This window comes from Dermacentor variabilis, chromosome 2 (genome assembly GCF_050947875.1).
Source record: "Dermacentor variabilis isolate Ectoservices chromosome 2, ASM5094787v1, whole genome shotgun sequence".
In the NCBI taxonomy this organism is placed as follows: domain Eukaryota; kingdom Metazoa; phylum Arthropoda; class Arachnida; order Ixodida; family Ixodidae; genus Dermacentor; species Dermacentor variabilis.
In genome coordinates, this window is record NC_134569.1 from 72357903 (window position 1) to 72378323 (window position 20421).

The 20421-nt window shown below is 46.7% G+C and overlaps 1 protein-coding gene across 2 annotated transcripts in view; it reads right to left on the reverse strand.

Moving 5' to 3' along the window:
- Window positions 1-20421, reverse strand: part of LOC142572083 (ADAMTS-like protein 5) — a 214019-nt gene that overhangs the window by 38539 nt on the left and 155059 nt on the right. For both annotated transcript variants that reach the window (XM_075680917.1, XM_075680916.1), the window contains exon 2: window positions 19837-19908. The gene's annotated coding sequence lies outside the window, so the exon portion shown is untranslated. The remainder of the gene's footprint in view (window positions 1-19836; window positions 19909-20421) is intronic.

Here is a 20421-nt window from a genome sequence, read left to right on the forward strand (position 1 = left end):
AAACAAAACAAAACAAAAGCTCGAAGGCAGGGAAGGGCTAGGCGATGTGTTCAGATAGGAAAATTTGCAGACATATCACGGATTGGGCTGGCGCAGGACAGATAAGACCTCTGGGAGTGTTCTCCATCCAGAAGTAATTATGATAGGCTAAAGACGACAAGGACTATACAGCATCAACAAAGGCAGTTCGCGTCCACCGGAGGGTCGCCGGTCAGCCGTTTTCTGCATGCTTTCGAACCACAAATCAGATGGGATTGATATTGTAAGAAAGGAACGCGTAACGACGTTCTTTTTTTTTTTTATCATGTAGTGTTCGAGCTTCTGAACATCAGGCCATCATAACCTGCTGTGGTAAAAGCCTTCTTGCATTACGCTGGTATTTCCACTTTGCCCACATTTTTTGAAAATTTGCTATTGCAGACGCATCACTCTTCAACAGCACTTGGCATTTATGGCTCGCTGCGAGCATTCTTACTGCCTATCATAAACACAATACGTTGACCGCAAACTGTTGCTGCCCTTCACAGCACCTTTTTTTTTCCCCGCAAGAAAGCAGTCTCATCTGATTTACGCTACGCTGCGGGTTCCGCGCCGTACACTTGTGGCCTCACGTGTATATTTTTATATAAACACGCCCCCTTCACGAGAGCGAGTCTTGCACTTGGCACGCGTGTCTGGTTTCTCTCGCAGCTGAGGCGGCGCGCTATATACGAGATTACGGAGCGAGTGTAACCCAATAAAACAAGGAAGCCCCTGCAATATGGCAAGATAAGGCACGCATAATCACGCATTTTGCTCAGCGTGGCAGGCGTTTCGCATGACTGCTGTCAACCCCCCCTCCACTCGCCCCCCCCTCTGTGCAATATAAAAGTGAAATGAAGGGGATGGTAGACGTCAGGAGAACTCCCCATATGTCCCGGTGTGAGCGTAAGAAAGCACGAACTGCGTGGAGCTAGCGTTACTCCTGCCTTTCTTCCGTCCATTGCTCAACGCAATACGGAGAGGCCATTTCCGCAGGCAGTAAGCATAACTTAGTCCAGCGGTCTCATTGGTTTCTGCACAGTGGAAAAGCTGACGTAACTGAGGGTCACTGAATAGAAGCGTGAAGTTAGGCCAGATTAGTGCATTAAACTTACGGGGGCGCTTATTGGCCAGTCTTACTACGAGTGGGCAGGTCGGAAAAGCGAGGTATTAATGGCAACACCACCTTAAGGTTATGGCACTAGTGTCTCGCGACTTCACTGACTTTGGCTGTGACTTGTAATGACCGACAGTGCTGCACGTGATGGCTGCGGCTGCGAGGAAAACCCTGACCGCTTATTGTACCACTGTCTTTTATATGACGTATAAGGACAGTGAACGTCCAATGCATTGCGGTGACTGGACGATCGTCCCCTGCATCTGCAGACGCTACTGGAACAGTCGCCACCCCTGTCATCGGTGCAACAACCAGTGAAGGCGCTGTTATGCTTTTTGAAAACGACTGACTTGTGCGAGCACCTTTTGGCGGCGTGGTACCGTCTGCACACTTTCAACATTCACCGTGTTCTCTCGTCCCCTCGCCCCGTTCTATCTCTTCCTTTCGCTTCCATAACGTAGGGTAACCAACCAGACACGTTTTTGGTAAACATCCTTGCCTTCCCTTTTCTCACGCCATTTAAATGCTTATTAATGAAAGAACGATTTTACATATTGCGTTTGAAAGTACGCAATGACTCAACCTGGCAAATCGTGCAGTATGTGTTGTTTACTTCCCGACAAAAATGCACTGTAGGTACGCGAAAACTCGAAGAAATCTGACGTCCTGCTGATGTCATCGGCGCCGCAGTTTCGGCCCAAAATTCAAGAAAGTGAATTTTTGAAGAGAGGAAGAAGGAAAGAGGGCAATCAAAATGTTGGAGTAACCTACAGTACGTAACATATCACGTGTTTTTTTTTTCGTATCAGTTTAGAACACCAATGAGTGCTGTTCCCGAACATCTTCAGAATCACACAAAGAACAACCTTTGCTTGATCAGCCTTAAACTGCGATTCAAGAGAGCTGATATTACCAATTAGTGCATCTGATTATAAATAGAGCTTTATGGCGCAAGCACCAGGGGAAGTGTAAGAGCACCAGAAAGTGGTACGATGTAGTCGATTTTGGGGTCAATGTTAATGATGCGGCTGTATGGTGGCCTAAACGCATTCGCTGTAAGGAGCGTAAAATATACATGTAAATAAAAATATGACAATGATACATAAGGTGTACGATCATATGTTGGACAAAAATAATATGGTAAGAAGGGTTGGTATACCAAATTGTGCGACTCAGGTAGCACTACTCCCTAATTAGGGCCCTAACTACTGCACCTCAATCTAACGGCTGGACTACCGGACAGTGTGCAGTTCCAACCAGACAGACAATAAGAACACAAGTATTCGCAAAAACTCTTATTTGAGAGCACACTGTCCGCACACTTGCCCTCACGGGTGACAAAATAAGCGAAAATAAGCTGTTAGTGTTCAACTACACAGTTGAAGAATGCGTCGGCGCCAATAAAAGTAATGACGCTCGCTACGCGCATGCCACGCGACTTAATACGCGCATATTTAGAATTATACAGACTCACGACAAGCATTAACAGATTAGACATAAGGCGATGCGTGTTCATGCTGACTGATAAACAACAGAACTATAGTACACTATACATAGGTACTATTGTCTTTCAGTTCAGTTGTTCGTTAGACGTTATATTACCGGGTAATATACTACGACTACTGTTACGCCACGAACGCAGATGAAAATTATAAGAGCCCTTCCTGCAAAATGCTTCATAAATTCCAAACTAGTTCTCCAAGTCAAGCTTTTCCTGACCATGACGTCTCATTTTAAATTGCAAACGAAGGTTAACCATCCATTAGGCACGCAGGGTAAAAAAAAAGGGACTTCTCGCTCTTGCGAGACACCTGATGAAAAAATTTTGAACAGGCGACACACGGAGAGCCCAACGATTAAACAATTATATCTCGGACCTGCGCGAGACCCTTTCTGGCCCCGAAGTTGCGAAAATGGGCGCAGGCCACCGACAAATTCCGGCTGCCGCACTCCCCGTCGTTAAATGTATGCAGCACTGTGGAAGCTGTGGCTGAGGTCGGCAAGCGCAGAGTATTAGGTCTTGAGCTTGGACACGTCGGTTACAGCCATATCGGGACAAGGAAAACAGTGCGTGAAACAAAACAGATTATTATGCAGATCCATCGCACATGTCGGAGTTTATATGAAGCGAAGCTTCAGTAATATGGTTAATGAATTGCTATACAACTCAGATCCGTCGCACATGTTGGAGTCTATACTAAGTGTAGTTTTATTGAAACGTCAATGAATTGCTATACAACGACGATGCGTAGAATTGCGTTAGATTTCATCCCATGCAACGTGTAATATCAAGGAATATTTATGTTTACGTACTGCAAAGGCCACAGCATTCATGTCATGAAATGCATCACACCGTTCTCAAGCTGTCCCGAAATGCAAAGACCCAATCAGGCGGATGCACAGTGTGAGACGCCTAGGAAGCAATTTCATGAGGACAAAGGTGATGTGATGACAAATGTATGCACACAGAAGTACAACAGCGCAAGCACAAGTGGTGTGGGAGAAGGTTGTGGTCTATCTATCTATCTTTCTCATCTATCTTCATCTATCAAATCTATCTTCAACAATGGATCGTGCCACTGCTCGCGCGTTCGTCGTTGTCTTCTACCGCAGCTGGCTCCTTGGCGCCCCTCGGTGTAAGCGCGCGAACGCGCTCCTGCCACTTCTCGCGCGTTCGTCGCCGTCTCCTTCCACAGCTAGGCTCCGCTGCCGCTCATCGCGCCAGCGTTCCTATACACTCCCTCCCTCGGAGAAGGCACCGACTGCACTGGCACACTGCCAGACGGTGCAGTGATTTCGGTCCCAAATTCCTTGCCTCAGTATATCGCGAATTGAAAACACGAATGTATATAACGAAAGCAAACCACGAATGAACGCGGGTGTGTACAAACAGACGTCCGTACCTTTCGTCCCGATGACCACCCATTAAGACAATGTGTTCGTACCTTTTTTCAAAATTCTGTGCCACCTCTTTGTCGTGTGCTACATGGCTTCGCTGGCCATCCAACTCCACAGGATTGAATGGCTCATGATTTTTGACAGCGAAAGCTGTATATGACTAAGCTTCCGTAGTTTTTTTCAGCGTCCGGCAACAGAAACAGATTTAGCGATTTCTAATAAATCCGTACACAATGGGTTTCATTGTGTGCTCTGTGTGTGATCACGTACGGGTGAAGTGCGACGGCGCAGATGTCAAAATGCGAGACAGATTAGAACACTGGCCGTGAAAAATAGCGTGACGTCAAGGTTATCTCAGTATTTAAGCAGGAGAGGTATCGGTGCTAAGAACAGCTTCGTTATCGATGGCGCGGACACGTATGGTTTGTACAGTCGCAATCTTTTTGAGCATGAACACAGGAGCGCGTGTCTTTCGATACTATCACCGCAGTTAAGCGGCGCCTGCGCGACAAGAGTATCTGTGCGCATGCGCGACAAGAGTAGCGTCCCTTCGCGCGCATCACGTCACCGGAGCGCTCGCTTGTCTGCTAGCAGTTTTTTGTTTCCTCGGCAGAAACCAAATGATCACTGTAAGCAAAATCGAGATGTTTCTAGTTTAAATCTTGTGTTCCTCATTCTTAGTGTTACACTAATTACTTGGAAATCGTTACCTAGTTTTCTTTTCTCGCGGGTTCCTTTAGTAACAGAATGCAGGAAGCAGGCTAAGGAATACAAACGTCCGACCTTCTTTTGTACTTTTCACAAAATATTGAGACGCTTAGAGAAGTAACAGCTGCAAGATGCGATTATTCGCTGTTTGAATTTCGTTATTATTTTGTCATATCCCCTTTTGCAGTAACCGATTCTGCCATTACAGACGGCACTGAAGACTACAAGGCAGGCACTCAGTTATTTGCTCTGTGATGCTCCAACTCATGGCAACCAAATACCCACAGCTCTCAGAAGTCGCCGAATAAGTATGGTGCCGTAACATGGCTGCTTTTATGAGCCCCCATACATTTTCGCAGGTGCTCATGTCAGCGCCCTTGGCCGGTCAACGGAGCAGATGGGCCCTACTAGTTTTTAGGTGCTCTTTCTCAACCTTCGTAGTGTGAACCCACTTAAGGTGGTGCGGGAACACAAAATCAGCATCTGGGAAAACGGTGTGGGTGTAAGAAACGAGCGCGTCGTCCAAGATTTCACTAGAGCGAATTTCGCTCTGCGAATTAAAGGCGCCCTCCATGCGGGGTAGAGGCTCGAGACCATACATTGACACCGCGCCCCACGTGTCCACCCAAGTGTGTGGACACATGCGGCTGGCTCGTAACTGCATAGAAATTATTTTAAATTCAGTCCTTCACACAAAATAAAGTCCGTTGAGAAAAAGTTCCCACCACGTCTTTCTTGCTTGCCGCACTCGCACGCGTTGGTTTTGACGTATTAAATACGTTCACTCGTCTGAGAAGAATACTCGACCCCAGTCATCCGAAATCCACGAGGAATGCGCTACGGCAAATTGCAGTCGTGGCGCCTTGTTCGAACCAGTGAGCACGGGATTTTTGGCAAACCCAGAACTTCGTGGACCAGCACTCCTGAGGCGTCGCCGCATGCTGACAAGCGTCCACATTCAGTAGCTCCCGCCCTTCCGCGCAGAGTGAAACGGGTTCTCCACGACTACAGCTGCCACAAGCGCGTCCTCTTCATCTGTCGTTGCCCTTGGTCGACGCTTATGTGGGGCGTCAAAAATGCGGCTCTCCTTTTGCTCAACACTTAGATAATCCTAGTGACCTTCTTTAGCGGCCTCAGCACCACGGCACCGATAGTGCGCAGAGAATATCCCTTGAGAGAATATTGGACTATATCTCGCCTCTCTTAACAACACGGGCCATACTGAAGTTCAACAGCTGCTCTGACCAATGTGGTAATGTGAACAAATATATATATATACCACAAGTGTAATACGAATGCCTAGAAATAGACTAGCCATAGACCAACAATGATCTTCAGAATGTCGGCAAATAGCATAGCTTTAAGTTCACTTATGCATTGTGTGGAACGTAAAGTTCGACATTGTTACCGCTCTTGCAGCCTACGGCTCGTTATTGCGGTGCGCGTGTAGCAGATGACACGCGCGTGCATGCGTGACGCATTGCGCGCGAAAGTAAAATTTTCGCACACCAGACGCACTGCGCATGCGCGCTGTTCGTCGGCGCTGCCGCTAAACCGCGCTGGCAGTACGGAAAGCCACGCGCTCCCGTGTTCACGCTCAAAAAGATCGCGACTGTGCACCCGAAGAACAACATCCTTACGAGGAGCGCCTGAGGGAGTCGCAACGAGAATGTAAACACGGCGCCGGTGCGAAACGACCACCGACGAAAAACGTTCCTGCGATGCTAAACAAATGACAACCATTCCACTCTGTGAAGATGGAATGGCAGCGAAAGCACTTTGCTTTTCGTTTGAGAGCTTTGACTGTCATCTTTCGCTGCCATTCTATCTTCACAGAGTGGAATGGTTGTCATTTTTCTCATACGCACATCGCCGCCGACGCCGGACTTTCTGCGACACTGGGTCCTTAACGCTACCGCGTTAAGACATTGGTGGTTGTGAGTTTCGAATCTAAGACCCCACGCTCAGAAGCCGACTCTCTTGCACATTGGGCTAAACCAGTGCCTGGCCTGTGCACTACGCTCTATGACATGCTGTTTGGACATAAATTTCTATTGCCAAGCCCAGCGTGACGAAAGCGGTGACGTCAAAATCACCGTGGCTTACTCGGCAGCGTCGCCATTACATTATATGGCAGTCGGGCAAGGTAGCATGACGTCACGGACCGAAGTGCACTGGCCTTGTGCTATCTAGGAGACGTTTGCTAAGCGTCTCAACGCGCTTGCTTGCCCACGAGGTGTTCATAAATCGAAGGAGCGCACAGCGGCGTTCATTTGGGCATTAATGCTTTCGCATTCACAACTCGCAAGAAGTGCTTAGGTGGGATTTCATTTTTTTATATATTTTCATATTGACATCCTTTTCCCCTTGCGCAGGAATTTCAAAAGACATTGCTTACTATGGGATTTGCCAATTTGCCCCCCCCCCCCCCAAAAAAAAAGAGAGAATTACACAAAGATGCAGAACAAAGAAACATCAGAAGAAAAGTAAAGTTAGTTTACCCGATCTGGGTTTTCGATAAAGCCACTGGCGACCATGTAAACTGGTAGACCACTTCCCGAAAGCGGGCTCTAATCTGCCGACTCCACATTGGCGGAGCTGCACCATCGCTGCACAGTTCTCGGAGTGCGAAGCACACGTGCGCACGTCGTGGGTGCGGCAGAGCGTGGGAATGCAGCGTCCGACCGCTCCTTTCTGCCCTTCTCTCGCCCCTACAGCGCGAAGCCCCGGCTAAGCTTGCGGTACAGGGAGCGGTCGAGGAGGAAGAAGGGAATTCAGGAGGAAGTGCGACCATTAGCGGCCGCGATATATACCATGCCGGCCGCGTAGCGCACAGCGGACTGCAGCAACGGCGGCGAGTGCGCAACGGCGCGCCAGAGCGTCGCTCACTGTGTTGCACCGGAGGGCACACCACGGCCGATCTGTGCCCTAGCTTCCAGACCCGGCCGTTGCAGTCGGAATCATTATAAGCCCCGCGGCGAATGCGCCGACTGCCCGGGCACGCGTCGCGCAGTTACCGCGCAGCGGTTGCGCCGCCGGTTTTGGTGAACGGAAGGAAGAGGTCGAATTCAGTCTGGTAACATAGTTGCGACACGGCGGAAAGACGACGATATGCAACGAGCACGCGGAGAAATGACTGGCTTGAACGTTTCTTTTTTTTTCTTTTTCGCATCCGCAAACGCGCTGATGGCGCGCCGACGGCTCGATTTGTTTTGGGGCAAAGTTGCGAGGCCGAAGGAAAGCGCAGAGCAAATGGGATGGAAACGGAGTCATTAAGGCAAAGTAGCGAGCAGGTCGGGGAACCGGGTGGGGAAAGGAATTAAGCTTTTGCAAGTTGGGCGAGACGTGTCTAAACGAAGCCTACGCGGTGCCATCGCGTCCGCGTTTTCTGAAAGCGAACACGGAAGATTTCGGCGACTACAAATGCGGGCGGCTATGAACCGCGCCGATACGTGCATCGCGCCGTCTACCGTTTGAATTCTGTAGGAGACTAGGCTGATTCTGTAGGAGACGCGCTGATTCTGTAATCAGCGCGTCTTTGTCGCGCTGATTACGCCCGCCACTAAGAATGACCCAACCTAACCTACCGAGTAATGGCATTTGGTGACTATGGCGCTTTCCTGGGCGAAGTTAATGTCGGCCAGCTGCCCACGTTTCCTCTACGATTTAACTTAATATTTAACCATAAAATAGACTTCTGATACACCATCTCGGAATGATGAAAGCCTGCACATTTGAAGGAACAACAAGAAAAACAACGAGTGCTCACAGTTGCTAATGGCGCGATGTGAAGCAGATTTTTTCAAGGTGTTCGTAAGCTGCTCTATTTGATCATGGATATAAAATAAAAATTGAAAGTAAGAAACAGTAAGAAAAAGCACGCCGACACAATGAACTGTTTAAGGGCTTTTAAATGTATAAAGGATAAAGTGCGAAGCTTGTTTGAGTTAGCAAGGTAGCAGCAGTATAGAGGATGACACGCCTACGACCTCGTCGCCTGCAGCTGTTAGCTTTGACACACGAATGAAGGCCCTGTATGATGCCCGTCGAGGGAAGAATGTCGATGAGAGGCGTATGACATAAAAGTACGGCACATATCGAAATACATTTAGGGCTTCTATACCCCTTGTTTCTCAGTTGCAGATGGCCATTCCGGAGATTGGCCAAGAGCACATACCCAATGGAATATACCCAGTGTTATAAGAATGTAGTGGCCTTATCATAAGAAATATGAAACTCCAAGATGCGTTCAATATTATGCGCTATTCTACTAGGAGGTATATGTGCTTTAAAAACACCCATTAGCCGACATTACATGTACATGTCTCATGTGGGGACTTATTGTTTGACTCCGCGGAACACTGGTGCGTTCGTTGGATTTGTTCACTGAGGTTGAGGGCTATATTGCTGTGCGTTGTCTATTCGGTGAGATAGATTTTATAGTTATGGTATGGATTTCTGCAGAGAGAAGCTCTGATGCGCTGAAGGAAAAGTAAATAAAGTCGAAGGAATGATAAGAGAAGGACAAACACGAGCGCTGACTACTAATTGAGTTTATTTGGCCACAAACAAATATGCACAAGGTGATATGGTTACCGAACACTACATCAAAGAAAAGTCCATTGGTTATGTACACTAAAAACTGGAGAGGGGCGGGGTTAGCCAATGAAGTCTCGACTTCCGCATATCACGCGAAAACTTCATTAAGCCGTACTGATGGTCGAAAAAAGCACAAATTGCGTCTGCAGTCCACAGATAAGGATCGCAGTATGAACGCTTCAGCTTTGGCCCTGGGGTGAGGGCTCCCGAAAACTCGAACCTAACCATGAGAGTCAAACGTATACGCCAACACGGCTCGTCATCGATACTGTCCTCATGACGCACAATTGAGACGAAAAGTGATCCGCTCCTATAAGCAGAGCGCAGAATACGGAAGATAACACGGCAACAATATCAGAGTCGTGCAAGAGGAACTCCAGGAAACGAGAAAAGGGACGCCGCCAATATCCGTCAACAACGCCGCCGCGCGTTGGATAGCTATAAGCAAGCAAAAAAAAAAAAAAAAAGACCAGATGAGAACCCTTTCTTCCCCGCCGGAACCTATAAGTACAGCAAAAAAGTGGAAAAAAAAATATTGTCTAGGAGGAGACGGTGTAATTTCCTTCTCCCCGCTTCCAAACAGTTTCGAGCCGCGCGACCCCTGTATTAGTTCCGAGCGACGCTGGCGCAATTATCCGAAAACATTCCCTGAACCACAGGGAATACATGCGCCTCACAATCGCGTCGTCTTCCTTGCCCAGATTCGCGAAATAATAAAAGGAGCAAACTTGGAGGCGGGAGGCGGGGAGGGGGGGGGGGCGAACGCACGAATATTTCCAGACATCTTGAACGACTATCGGGCTTTGGTAAACTATTTCGGAATAGTTTGAATTGATGCGCCGTTATGTCATTAAACTGACGTCGAAAGAGGACATTCGCGACGCGTTAGCTGGAACTATAGCGCTTTGCGAACGACGCGGCGCCGGGAGCGCCCCTCCCCCGGCGCGCAGCTCACTTTCAGAGTTTTAGGCGAATGTTTTAATGGGCGCACATGAAGGGATGGCGCAGCCATGCAAAGTTATCTCATTAAAAGGACATTACCTTCGACTTCCTTCCTTGGTCGTACTGCCCTGCACGCCACTTTTAACGGGAACGACGCCAACTGCGATGCTCGCTTCTGCCGTACCATGTTTTGTATTTTGCATACAACAGTTTCAGCGTGCCTTGAATAATTAAACTGCGCTCCTGTAGAATTATTGTTTTTTTTTCTTCAGTCAGCGGGTTATATGAGCAACAGGATGATTATGTGGTGCCGTTCGCGTTACGAAAATTTATGTCCACAGAAGGAGACGCTCGGTGTTTTCCAAAGCGTACATGACCCACGCGGGCTCGTCTGAACTAGTAACCATTACCGCGAAAAAAGAACACCACCCCTAACAACAACAACAACAAGAAAAAAAAGAACACTGTTAAGAAATACATTAACTGAGAGTGTGGTATATTTTCTCTGAAACCAGCTATAGTAGCGTTCTGCACTGAGGAGACGTTACGACCTGTCGGTAGGTTCTCAAGGAATGTCACGCGGTCGAGAGGACGAGACGTTTAGAGAGAAAATACGGCAATGACCGGTTGAGAGTAACTCAATCAGAATCATTGGAACACTTACGACGTATACTGAAGGAACACTGATATTCGTTGCAGTGTACTTGTGTATCTGTCCCAGTGCAACTACCATGGAATATAAGAAGCGGATTAGGTAACCGTCGACCGAAAGCAGCCGGACACCCCGAAGACAGACTACACGGAGCAAAGAGTTGCTGGGTCAGTACGCATGCTCATTAGCCTGACTCGTGCCCACATAATTTTGATTTAAAATTTCGACACAAGGCGTAGCATTTCATTTTTCCCTCAGGTCTTCCACACATGTAGACTAGACAAATGAACAGAGTCCTGTCAACTTCTGCCTTTCTTTCCCTTCCCCTGCATCTCACGTAAAAAAAAAAAAAAACGCGCGATATTTACTCGCTGCTGGAAAGAGCCTATCAGCCAAATTATTTCCACGGAGATAGCACTCATGGCAATGCAGCTGTTCTTTTTTATTCCGTAACGTCACGTGGCAAGAAGCAAATTATAGCCGTGAACTCGCTGCGACATTCGATAGTTCATCTTCCACAAACGCCCCCAACATCGCGCGAAATTTCTTCCAACTCGTGCAAGCTGCCCCAATTAGTTGCAATGAGGAGATCCCCACGAAAACGATCACAACTGGGGCACGACGACGACATCGTGACAACGAAAGCACGGCGGTAGCACGACGACTGCACGACGACGCCCACTGTGGGGTAACGCAAGAGCTGGATGGTGGGTGGGCTGCCGCGCACGTGTAGACGGAGCAAGGCTTGTTTCAACCTTCAGGCAATTAAACAGCGCCAAATATAATGCAACAGAAATTAAAACGGACAAAGCTCTTTCCTTGGTGTCGAATCTTTTTCTTTTTTCGCGCTTCTCCGGCGGTGAGGCTATAGACCTCCCGGTACCCAGGTGGGAGCAGCCCACAGTGCTGCTCTAAGTGCGGCGCTTCTCAGGACCTCCTTAATGTTCTTTGTCTGTCTTGCGTCAAGAATGAAGTAGCGATTAGCCCAGCAAACCATATACTTTTTTTGAAGGTCTAAATACTTTTGCGCCATAATTAGGACCGAAAGAGCATCACTGTAGCACGCCAAGGTTAGGCTTCTTGATAAGTTTGTAAGTTCCAGGTGAAACAGCACAACCCACTATGCTAGATGGCAATCGTGTACTAGTACGAAGCAGAAATTAAAGAATAAATTTAAGAAAGTTAGGGAATTAAAATTTAACAAATCAAAACACAACCTAGGAACATGACGCATTGACTTATCGTATTGTGCAATTAAATAAAAACAACGGACAAGAAGTTAACAGTATCTAAGCTTAATACCGACACTCATAAACGCAATATTACCTTGACAATCTGCCTCAACGAAAGGTAATCAGAATATTTCAAACTGTCCCACGTTTATTAGTGTTTTGATACCGAAAGAAGACTGCTTAGGTTGAAATATCGGAATGTAAACAGCACATTCGTCTGTTGCCTCGAGAATAGAGGGCGGATTTCACAAAACGTTTCGCTCGCAAGAGCTGTCCGCCGCACTCGCCAACCCCTTCACGTTCACGATTCCCCGGCACCGACTAGCAAACCGATCTAGGTCACGAACATACTTTTTTTTTTAGCATAAGACGACAGTTTAATATGACGGTTCTAAAAGCAGCTTGGGTACTAAGAGCACCCTAAAATTTACCGTTTAGTGGCTTCGGCGAGATGAACAACAACGGCGGTGCACGCCCCCTTGTCAAGCCGGAAAAAAAAAAAAAGAAAACTGAAGCGATGAAATGCAAAACTCACGTTATTAATGTGCCGTTCTCTTTTTTTTCCCTTCCTCGTCCCTTCTCCAGGACGATACGGAATATTCTTCGGGCGGCGTCTTCTTTAATGCCGCTTGCTGTTCAGCATGACACCACAGGGTTCATCCGCGCGGTGGGACGTCGCGCGGAGTACGCGACGCGATCAGCGGGACAACACAGCGGGTCTGTGCGGCGAGCACACTGACACCAACAGCTGGCTAGGCGGCGACAGTTGTAGAGTATCAAATTTGCGTCTTCGGCCGTCTCAATCGCGCTACGCGGCGAAGAGGTGGTGGAAGCCGACGTCGGTGGCGCCTCGCTGTACTATCGCTGCGCCGCCGGCAAACGCGAGGAGCACAGTTGTAGGCCAGGGGCGCTGCTGTTCCTGCCGGTCTTGGTGCCTGCCGAGGTGGGAAAGGATGTGCCGCTTGTTTCCGAAAGCAATAGCGATCGCTGCTTTCCCAGGCGGGACGAAAAAACGGCGCGTGCGGAGGAAGAAGGACAAGAACAACGGCGAACTTGCTTTTCTCACTCACGAAACTCGGTGGAATCCTTCGATTTCTTTCTTGCTGGCGGCGTTGATTTTGTTCGCGGCGTGGTTGGGGAGTTGGCCTTCCCTCCGTGACGAATGGTAAGTGGGCGGAATCTTTCACAGAAAGCCTTCTCTTTTTTTCTTTTGAACACTGGACACGACCAGATGCTAGGATAGAGAGACAAGTCTCGATGAGGTCGACGACTGTTGATATTTCAAACTGCATAAGGAGGAAGGAATTGCACCGAGGCCTTTACAGGTTCATTGGACAATATTTTTTTTTCGGTTTGTTTGGGTGCCACTGTCTTATGTTCTGACTCTACACCTTTTCTTCACAGCTTTTAGTGATGTCGTGAGGTCAGTCTGATGTGACGCAGCCTCGCAATTTTGCTTAGTGGAACGCGATTAAGGTCATTTACCGTTTCCCAATGTCTTATCATAGACCGAGAATCTACACAGTGAAGAATAACATTTACAAATGGCTTTTTATAAAACACGAAATAATTTTTGCAGCGGTAGCTGTTATGAGTTCTTTCTGATGTTGGAGCGTTTGCTTATAACGCGCTAAAGAAACTGACTTCATTATGTCTTAATGCCAGAAGATGCCACCATCAACGGAAAAAAAATGGTCCAGAAATTCTGATAATTGTCTGCAAATGTGCAAGCATTCTTTGCCTCGGCTGATACTTTGCTTTTGTTTACGTATTTAGCTGGCTTATGCATGTTTCCCCATCGCCACGAATAATCTACTATTACAAGGGTATGACGATTGCATGTGCTAACTTGACAAATTATACATTTATTTTGTAGATATATCGTATCAACTGACTCGAAACCGTCTCAGTTGATGCGTTACAACCGCATTTCTTTTCCACACCACAGCATTTTTTTCTTCTTTCTTAATCTTGCTTTTCGTTACGACACAGACCATGCTCTACCGTCTGCGGCTAGGCGTTGTCTTTACAAACTCATATGCTTTCCTCATAGGAATGGCCAACAGCCCCACGTGCGACACATGTAACATCGACGAGACGCTCGCACACATTATCTGTGTCTGCCCGCGATACAATGCTGAGAGACAAGTGATGTGCAGAGTACTGGACCAGTTGGACAATCGTCCACTTTCAGAACTAAAAGCTTTAGGCCAATGCTCCGAAAGAACATCCACGTCGAAGGCCTTACTCGCGCTATTAAGGTTCTTGCGGTCTACGGGGCTTCACGACAGACTCCAAGAATGCCGCGCCCCACCGCTCTGTAGTGTACGCGCTTTGTTCATGCTTGTCTCCCTTTCTTTCTATCTCCCCCTTCCACTCTGTTTCTCTTTTTATCCCCCTTAAGCCTTCCCCCTGCGCAGGGTAGCCAACCGGAACTACCTCTGGTTAACCTCCCTGCCTTTCTCTGCATTATTTTCTCTCTCTTTCTCGTTACGACCTTGACGCGGCGACGGTGATGTAACAATTTTTTCGTGCGTGGCTCACGCAGACATCCGCCTGCCACGCTGCGGTCCATGGTTCGGATCCCGCTCAGAAATATTTTTCTAACGCTAACAATCATCTACAATTACACTATCATAACATTATCATGTCTTAACTAAAGCGTTTATTTTGCAGATATAAGGTGTCGCGGGACGAACAGATTTTGCTGCGGTACTCGCCAAAGAATGCTTACACATTAAAATATTCACTTCTCCCTACCCTGGGTTCGGTCTATGCTTCCTAGATAGCCAATGCACTCCGACTCATGAAGTATCATGCTGCCTCGCCCGACTGCCATAAAACCTAATGGAGATGCTCCCGAGTAAGCCGTAATTATTTTGACGTCACCATTTCTGTCACGCCTGGCTTGGAAATTGAAATTTCGGGCCTAGTAGCACGACGTCATAAATCAGTGTGGCAACGCCTCCTAGATAGCGGGCCTGTGCACTTCGCTTTATGAAGTCATGCTACTTGCACGAAAATTTCCATTGCCAAGTCCAGCGTGATGAAATCGGTGACGTCAAAATCACCGCTTCTTACTTGGGAGCATTCACGCTAGATTCAATTGTAGTCGGGAAAGGCAGCATGGCGTCATGGGTCGAAGTGCACATGCATTGTGCTATCCAGGAGGCGTTCGCGCAGGCCTTGTGCTGTCGAGGTGGTTCTGATTAGGCCGACTGTCGCTCTTCTTGGGGGTGGGTAAGGCTTACCTTTAAGCTACCTTCTACGACTCTTTGCTTCTTTGAATAGTATTTATGTATCTTGTGTTAACGGCAGAAAGGCCAAATACCATTCTACATTCAGGAAATTTAGAATTTATTCACCTTTATTTCTGGCCATGGAGAGTACATTCGCGCGCGCACGCACGCACGCACGCACACACGCACGTACGCACACGCACACACACACACACGCGCGCGCACACACATACACAACGAAAGAGAGAGAATGAGAAAGAGGGAACGGGGAAATTTCATGAGGACGAATCAATTAGTATATTAATAAATATTGAGTAGGTGGTTCGCTCAACGATTCGCATCTGGAAACTATAACGCATCAAAAACGCTTCTATGGACTTTGCGTTAGCTTTGGCGCGATGAAATCAGTTTTTTAAGCATCAAACTAGGCGTTCACGAAAGCTGACATTTCGGCGAGTTTGTGTATATATATATATATATATATATATATATATATATATATATATATATATATATATATATATATACAAACTCGCCGAAATGTGTTGTCGACAAATTCGACTTCGCTCTGCCATCTGCTAGCCGCCTGGTTAGCTGAGATGGTAGAGTACAGCGGCTGCCCCGGAAAGGCGGTGGTCCCGGGTTCGAGTCCCGGACGAATTTTTCTTCAACTATGAGGCTTTTCTTTCGAGGAACCCGTATGGGTTTCCTTTGTAGCAATTGCTACGAACGGGTGGATGTCTCATTTTCCCTTTATTTATATATATATATAATATATATATATATATATATATATATATATATATATATATATATATATATATATATATATATATATATGAAAAACAGAGCTGAAATTTACAAAGGCGCATAAAGAAAGAATGGACACACACATCAGCGCAGGTATGTGTCTCTTCTTTCTTCGTCCGTGTAATGTAGCGCCGTCTTTCTGCCATGAAACTCGGAATAGCAAAAATTAAAAAAAAATGATGCATTGGGTTTGTGGATTAAACTGGTTTTTGTATACGAATGCACTCTCTTTTTTTTTTCACGAGATTTAACCTCACAGTACTAAACTGGGGCTATGAAAGACACTCTAGTGGCTGTAGTGGAAGGCTTAGAATTGTTTTTGACCAACAACGGTTCATTAACGGTCGTCTAATGATCGGTAAACGAGTTATCTTAAGCCCCGCTCCCATAGGAATCGCGGATGCTGTGGCCACGAATTTAACCTGCGACCTCATTCTAAGAGGTGGCACATCCTTGTCACTTCACCAATGAGACTGAAACCAAATTCCGTAACACCACTTACGCTGAACTTACTGTCGTCAAGCGTTTTCTAAAAGGGTCGTGGAAACATGCTCTGTTGACTAGCATTTAAAGAAAGCATAGGTGGAAGCTGCCCCCCCCCTCCGCCCCCCATTTTCATTTCCCTCTAAGAAAGAAAAAAAAAAGAACTTAATTCGGTAGAGACACTTAAGACTGCTTACGTGAGGGGAATGCGAAAGCAAATTATGCCGTTTGCAGACCTTGCAACGCCACGAACGCGCTCATTTTATACACTCACGACGTGGCGCCGCCTCTTTCCCATTGGCTGCGCCGATTAATTTAACGCACGTGCTATGTCCCACGTTTGGTAAGCCAGATAGCTGCGACGTGACGTCTGCAATGACGCACTCACTAGACACACCTTTGGCCAGTCAGAACCCTGGAGGTCCGAGTTCGATTCCCGCCCAGACCGAGATGTACCACATTTTCTTTTAATATACAATAATTTACTCTGTTTACAGGAACTTCCTTGAGAAATTTCACGTCAGTTCGGGCATTTTTGACAGGTTTTTACTCTTCGCGCCGTCAGCCATTTTTGGTACCATCTTTCGGTCGTGCAGACTAACACGGATTTTCGCTCAATGGGGCATATAATGCTTTCGCATTAAAAACAATAAGGAACAAGTGAGCCTGTGGCAGTGCTTGTATGTGTACCTTATTGGCTTCTTTTCGTCCGTAAAAAAAAAGGAAAAGAGAGAAAGAAAGAAAAGACACCACATAGTGTGCGATCGATCTTTGTCGACAAACATTACTACGGTCAAATCAGGATAAAAAAGAAATAACGCTAGAAGAGAGCGCCAACGGAAGAACAGAAACGGAAAACAGGCCACCTTATCGGGAGGCTAAGGGGCGTGGACACTGAAAAAGCGAAACGATCGAAACTTGCAGCTTTCAGGAACTGCGGCGACTGTCACGCAACAGATTACAGCGAACGGCTGACAGGAGCACAAAAGCTTCACCGGCATCGAATGCTTTGGCTAGTTTTGCCCAATGTCGAAAGATAAAGGAAAGGCCGGTTTGGTTTTGTCAACGCCAGTTACGTTATTGGAAACTGCCGACACATAGACACGGCGCAGAAGTGTGTACCGTCGAGACGGAAGCGAGAAGTAGTTGCGATTAGTTCTTTTTTTTCTTTTCTTTTGTTTCGTTACAGGACCGAGGTTACTATTTTTGGTGGCAAAACGTCGGTTTATATACTTGGTCCAGACACACACTTCAACTTTAAAAAGCCTGAATAAAAAGAATTACATTTAAGAAAATGTGTGATACACGTAGTTACATTCTTCTAAGATCTGAAAACAGCTTCTTATTACTGACTGGTGCGATACAAAAGCAAAAAATGTATTCGTTTTTTGCATGCCGCTGTTACAAGCAAGCAGCATATAATTCAACGTGGACTTACCGTCTACTAATATACGGTAAAAACTGATTTTCTTTGAATAAACCCAGACATGAATGTGTAACGTCGTGGAGCGAGTTGGCACATTGATCCAGCAGTGTGGAATATCAAATCTATTTCGCGATATTCGAAACGCACTTCATCGTTGCTTTTCGTCGTCTGTGACAGTGAAAGGGCCTACATCAAATTGATGAGAATTTTCTCGAAAGGTTGTGATGATAAAGTGATCAAGTCTCTCTCATAAAGTTCCGCATGCATTTGACATCATATATGTACTCGGGGTGAATATATTACGTAATTGCTCGACAGTTAATATTGCGAAGGATTGAAGGCAATGTGCAATATAATGCGCGAGGTGTATCAGTAGGATATCGATAAGTGAATTTTTTCAATCAATAAATTTATTTATTCGCATGACAATACATGTAAACGAACCGGAACTAAAAGCGACGAACATGGCTTGAAAGTGTTTAAGCTTTGACCAATCGCATGGAAACCTACGCGAATAAATGCCACGAACGCATTCTACCCCTGGCAGAAAACCCGTTCGATTAGGGCAAGCGGTAGACATGTTGGAGAGCTAGAGCTTGAAACTTCTCCGTGGCGTGCAGACGTGATGCACGTTAGCAAAGAAAAGGGGCGCTGACCGTGTAGTACAGAGTGCACGGGCGGATGAGTGACTGACAAAACGGACAGAGAGAAGCGCTGGTGTGCTGCATAGCATTATGGATTATCAACTTGCGCGGTAACACAATCGCGGTCTGGTCCTGCGCAAGATATTATCCTGCGATTTTCAATTAGCGCTTGTCCTATTGCGGCGACGGATTTGACATCGACTTCGACTCTCTCGTCTAAACGGTATGCCATTTCACCGCGTTGATTCACTGCGAAATTGGCAGAGCAATAGATAAGGTTGATGCACAATTCTCGGTATGGCATATGGACGCGCAGAATCACACAAACTACACGACAACGCCCCTCCCCTCTTTTTTCTTTATTTTGTTTTTCTTTTCCGGAACTTTTTTTTTTTTTTGAATCAGAAGATAATACGTTCCTATATACTTCATTTCCGAATTTCTGTGCCCTCCTTCATAAGAGTAGGGGAGTGTCGTGCCCCTTCCAGTGGCAGATGACAGCTTCCATCTCCCTTTCGTGTACTGTCTATGAATTGTATATATATACGCAAATAATAATGAAAGCAATCTACTGGGACTGAACGTGGCACCAACTTCAGCTTTCGCTGTCAAACTGTACGCCTAAATTGAACAATTGTAAGTTAGCGTGCAGGCAGAGAGATTACGCGGTCGAATGCTCCGTAATTCCATGCGTACATTCACATGTAATACAGCACATTCCAGCCGATAACGTCAGTGAACCGCGGCGCGGAACACAGCTATGCGTCGTGCTGTTCTGAGCCTACAGACGCCAGCATCAGGACCACTCTGTATCAAGTGCAGCCGACATACAGCGTGTCATCCTCGTCGGACAGCTTCTAACGGTTGCCGCTTTGTAGATTAGCAAGAGGCAAGCTTGATTAGCCCATTAAATTGTACTTTCTCTTTTCTACCAAAAAGCGCATGCATTTTTCTCATTACAACACGCCATAGTATAATGTTTCGGTAATATATATATCCTTGTCCTTCGGCGCCAATAGAGCAACTATTTCACGCATCGCTGACACGGTTCCCGTTATCGCTTACCTCAAGACGGGACGGGCCAGTCAGAAACCAAATGGTGAAGGCGGACCATGGATCCGTCATGTTGTTCAGAGCCTGCAACAAGGTAAATAAGACGGAACGGGCACAATCAGTTTCAAAAAGGTTGGCTGATTGTGAGAGCGCGCACACTTAGCCAGAACACCGTGACACCTCTGGACAAAACGTTTACTCCTCCAAGGAGTAGTCGCGATGCACCAAATGCTGAGATTAGTTCAGCTAAGGAACTTATTACAAAGACGAATGTACATTTAGTCGCAAAACGATTCTCTTTTACGGAGAGAGATAGAAAGAAAGTAAAGCAAGGACATTGAGGTTAAGAATAAACAAAAAGAGCCCGGTTTGCTACCTTGTGCCGGCGGCAAAGGAACAAGGTTTGGAAACTATAGGAAGGGAAAAAGATGAGTAATGCCACCGGAATTGGCACACGAAATTTCGAGGCTGCGCACGTCACTATCGCACCCTATCTGGCAGGCCCGTAGACCTAGACTACAGGAAGAAAAATAGCGCTGTGGCTGCCTTAAGTGTATACGTTGGTTGTGACCATTGTCCTAGTACACGGACAAATAA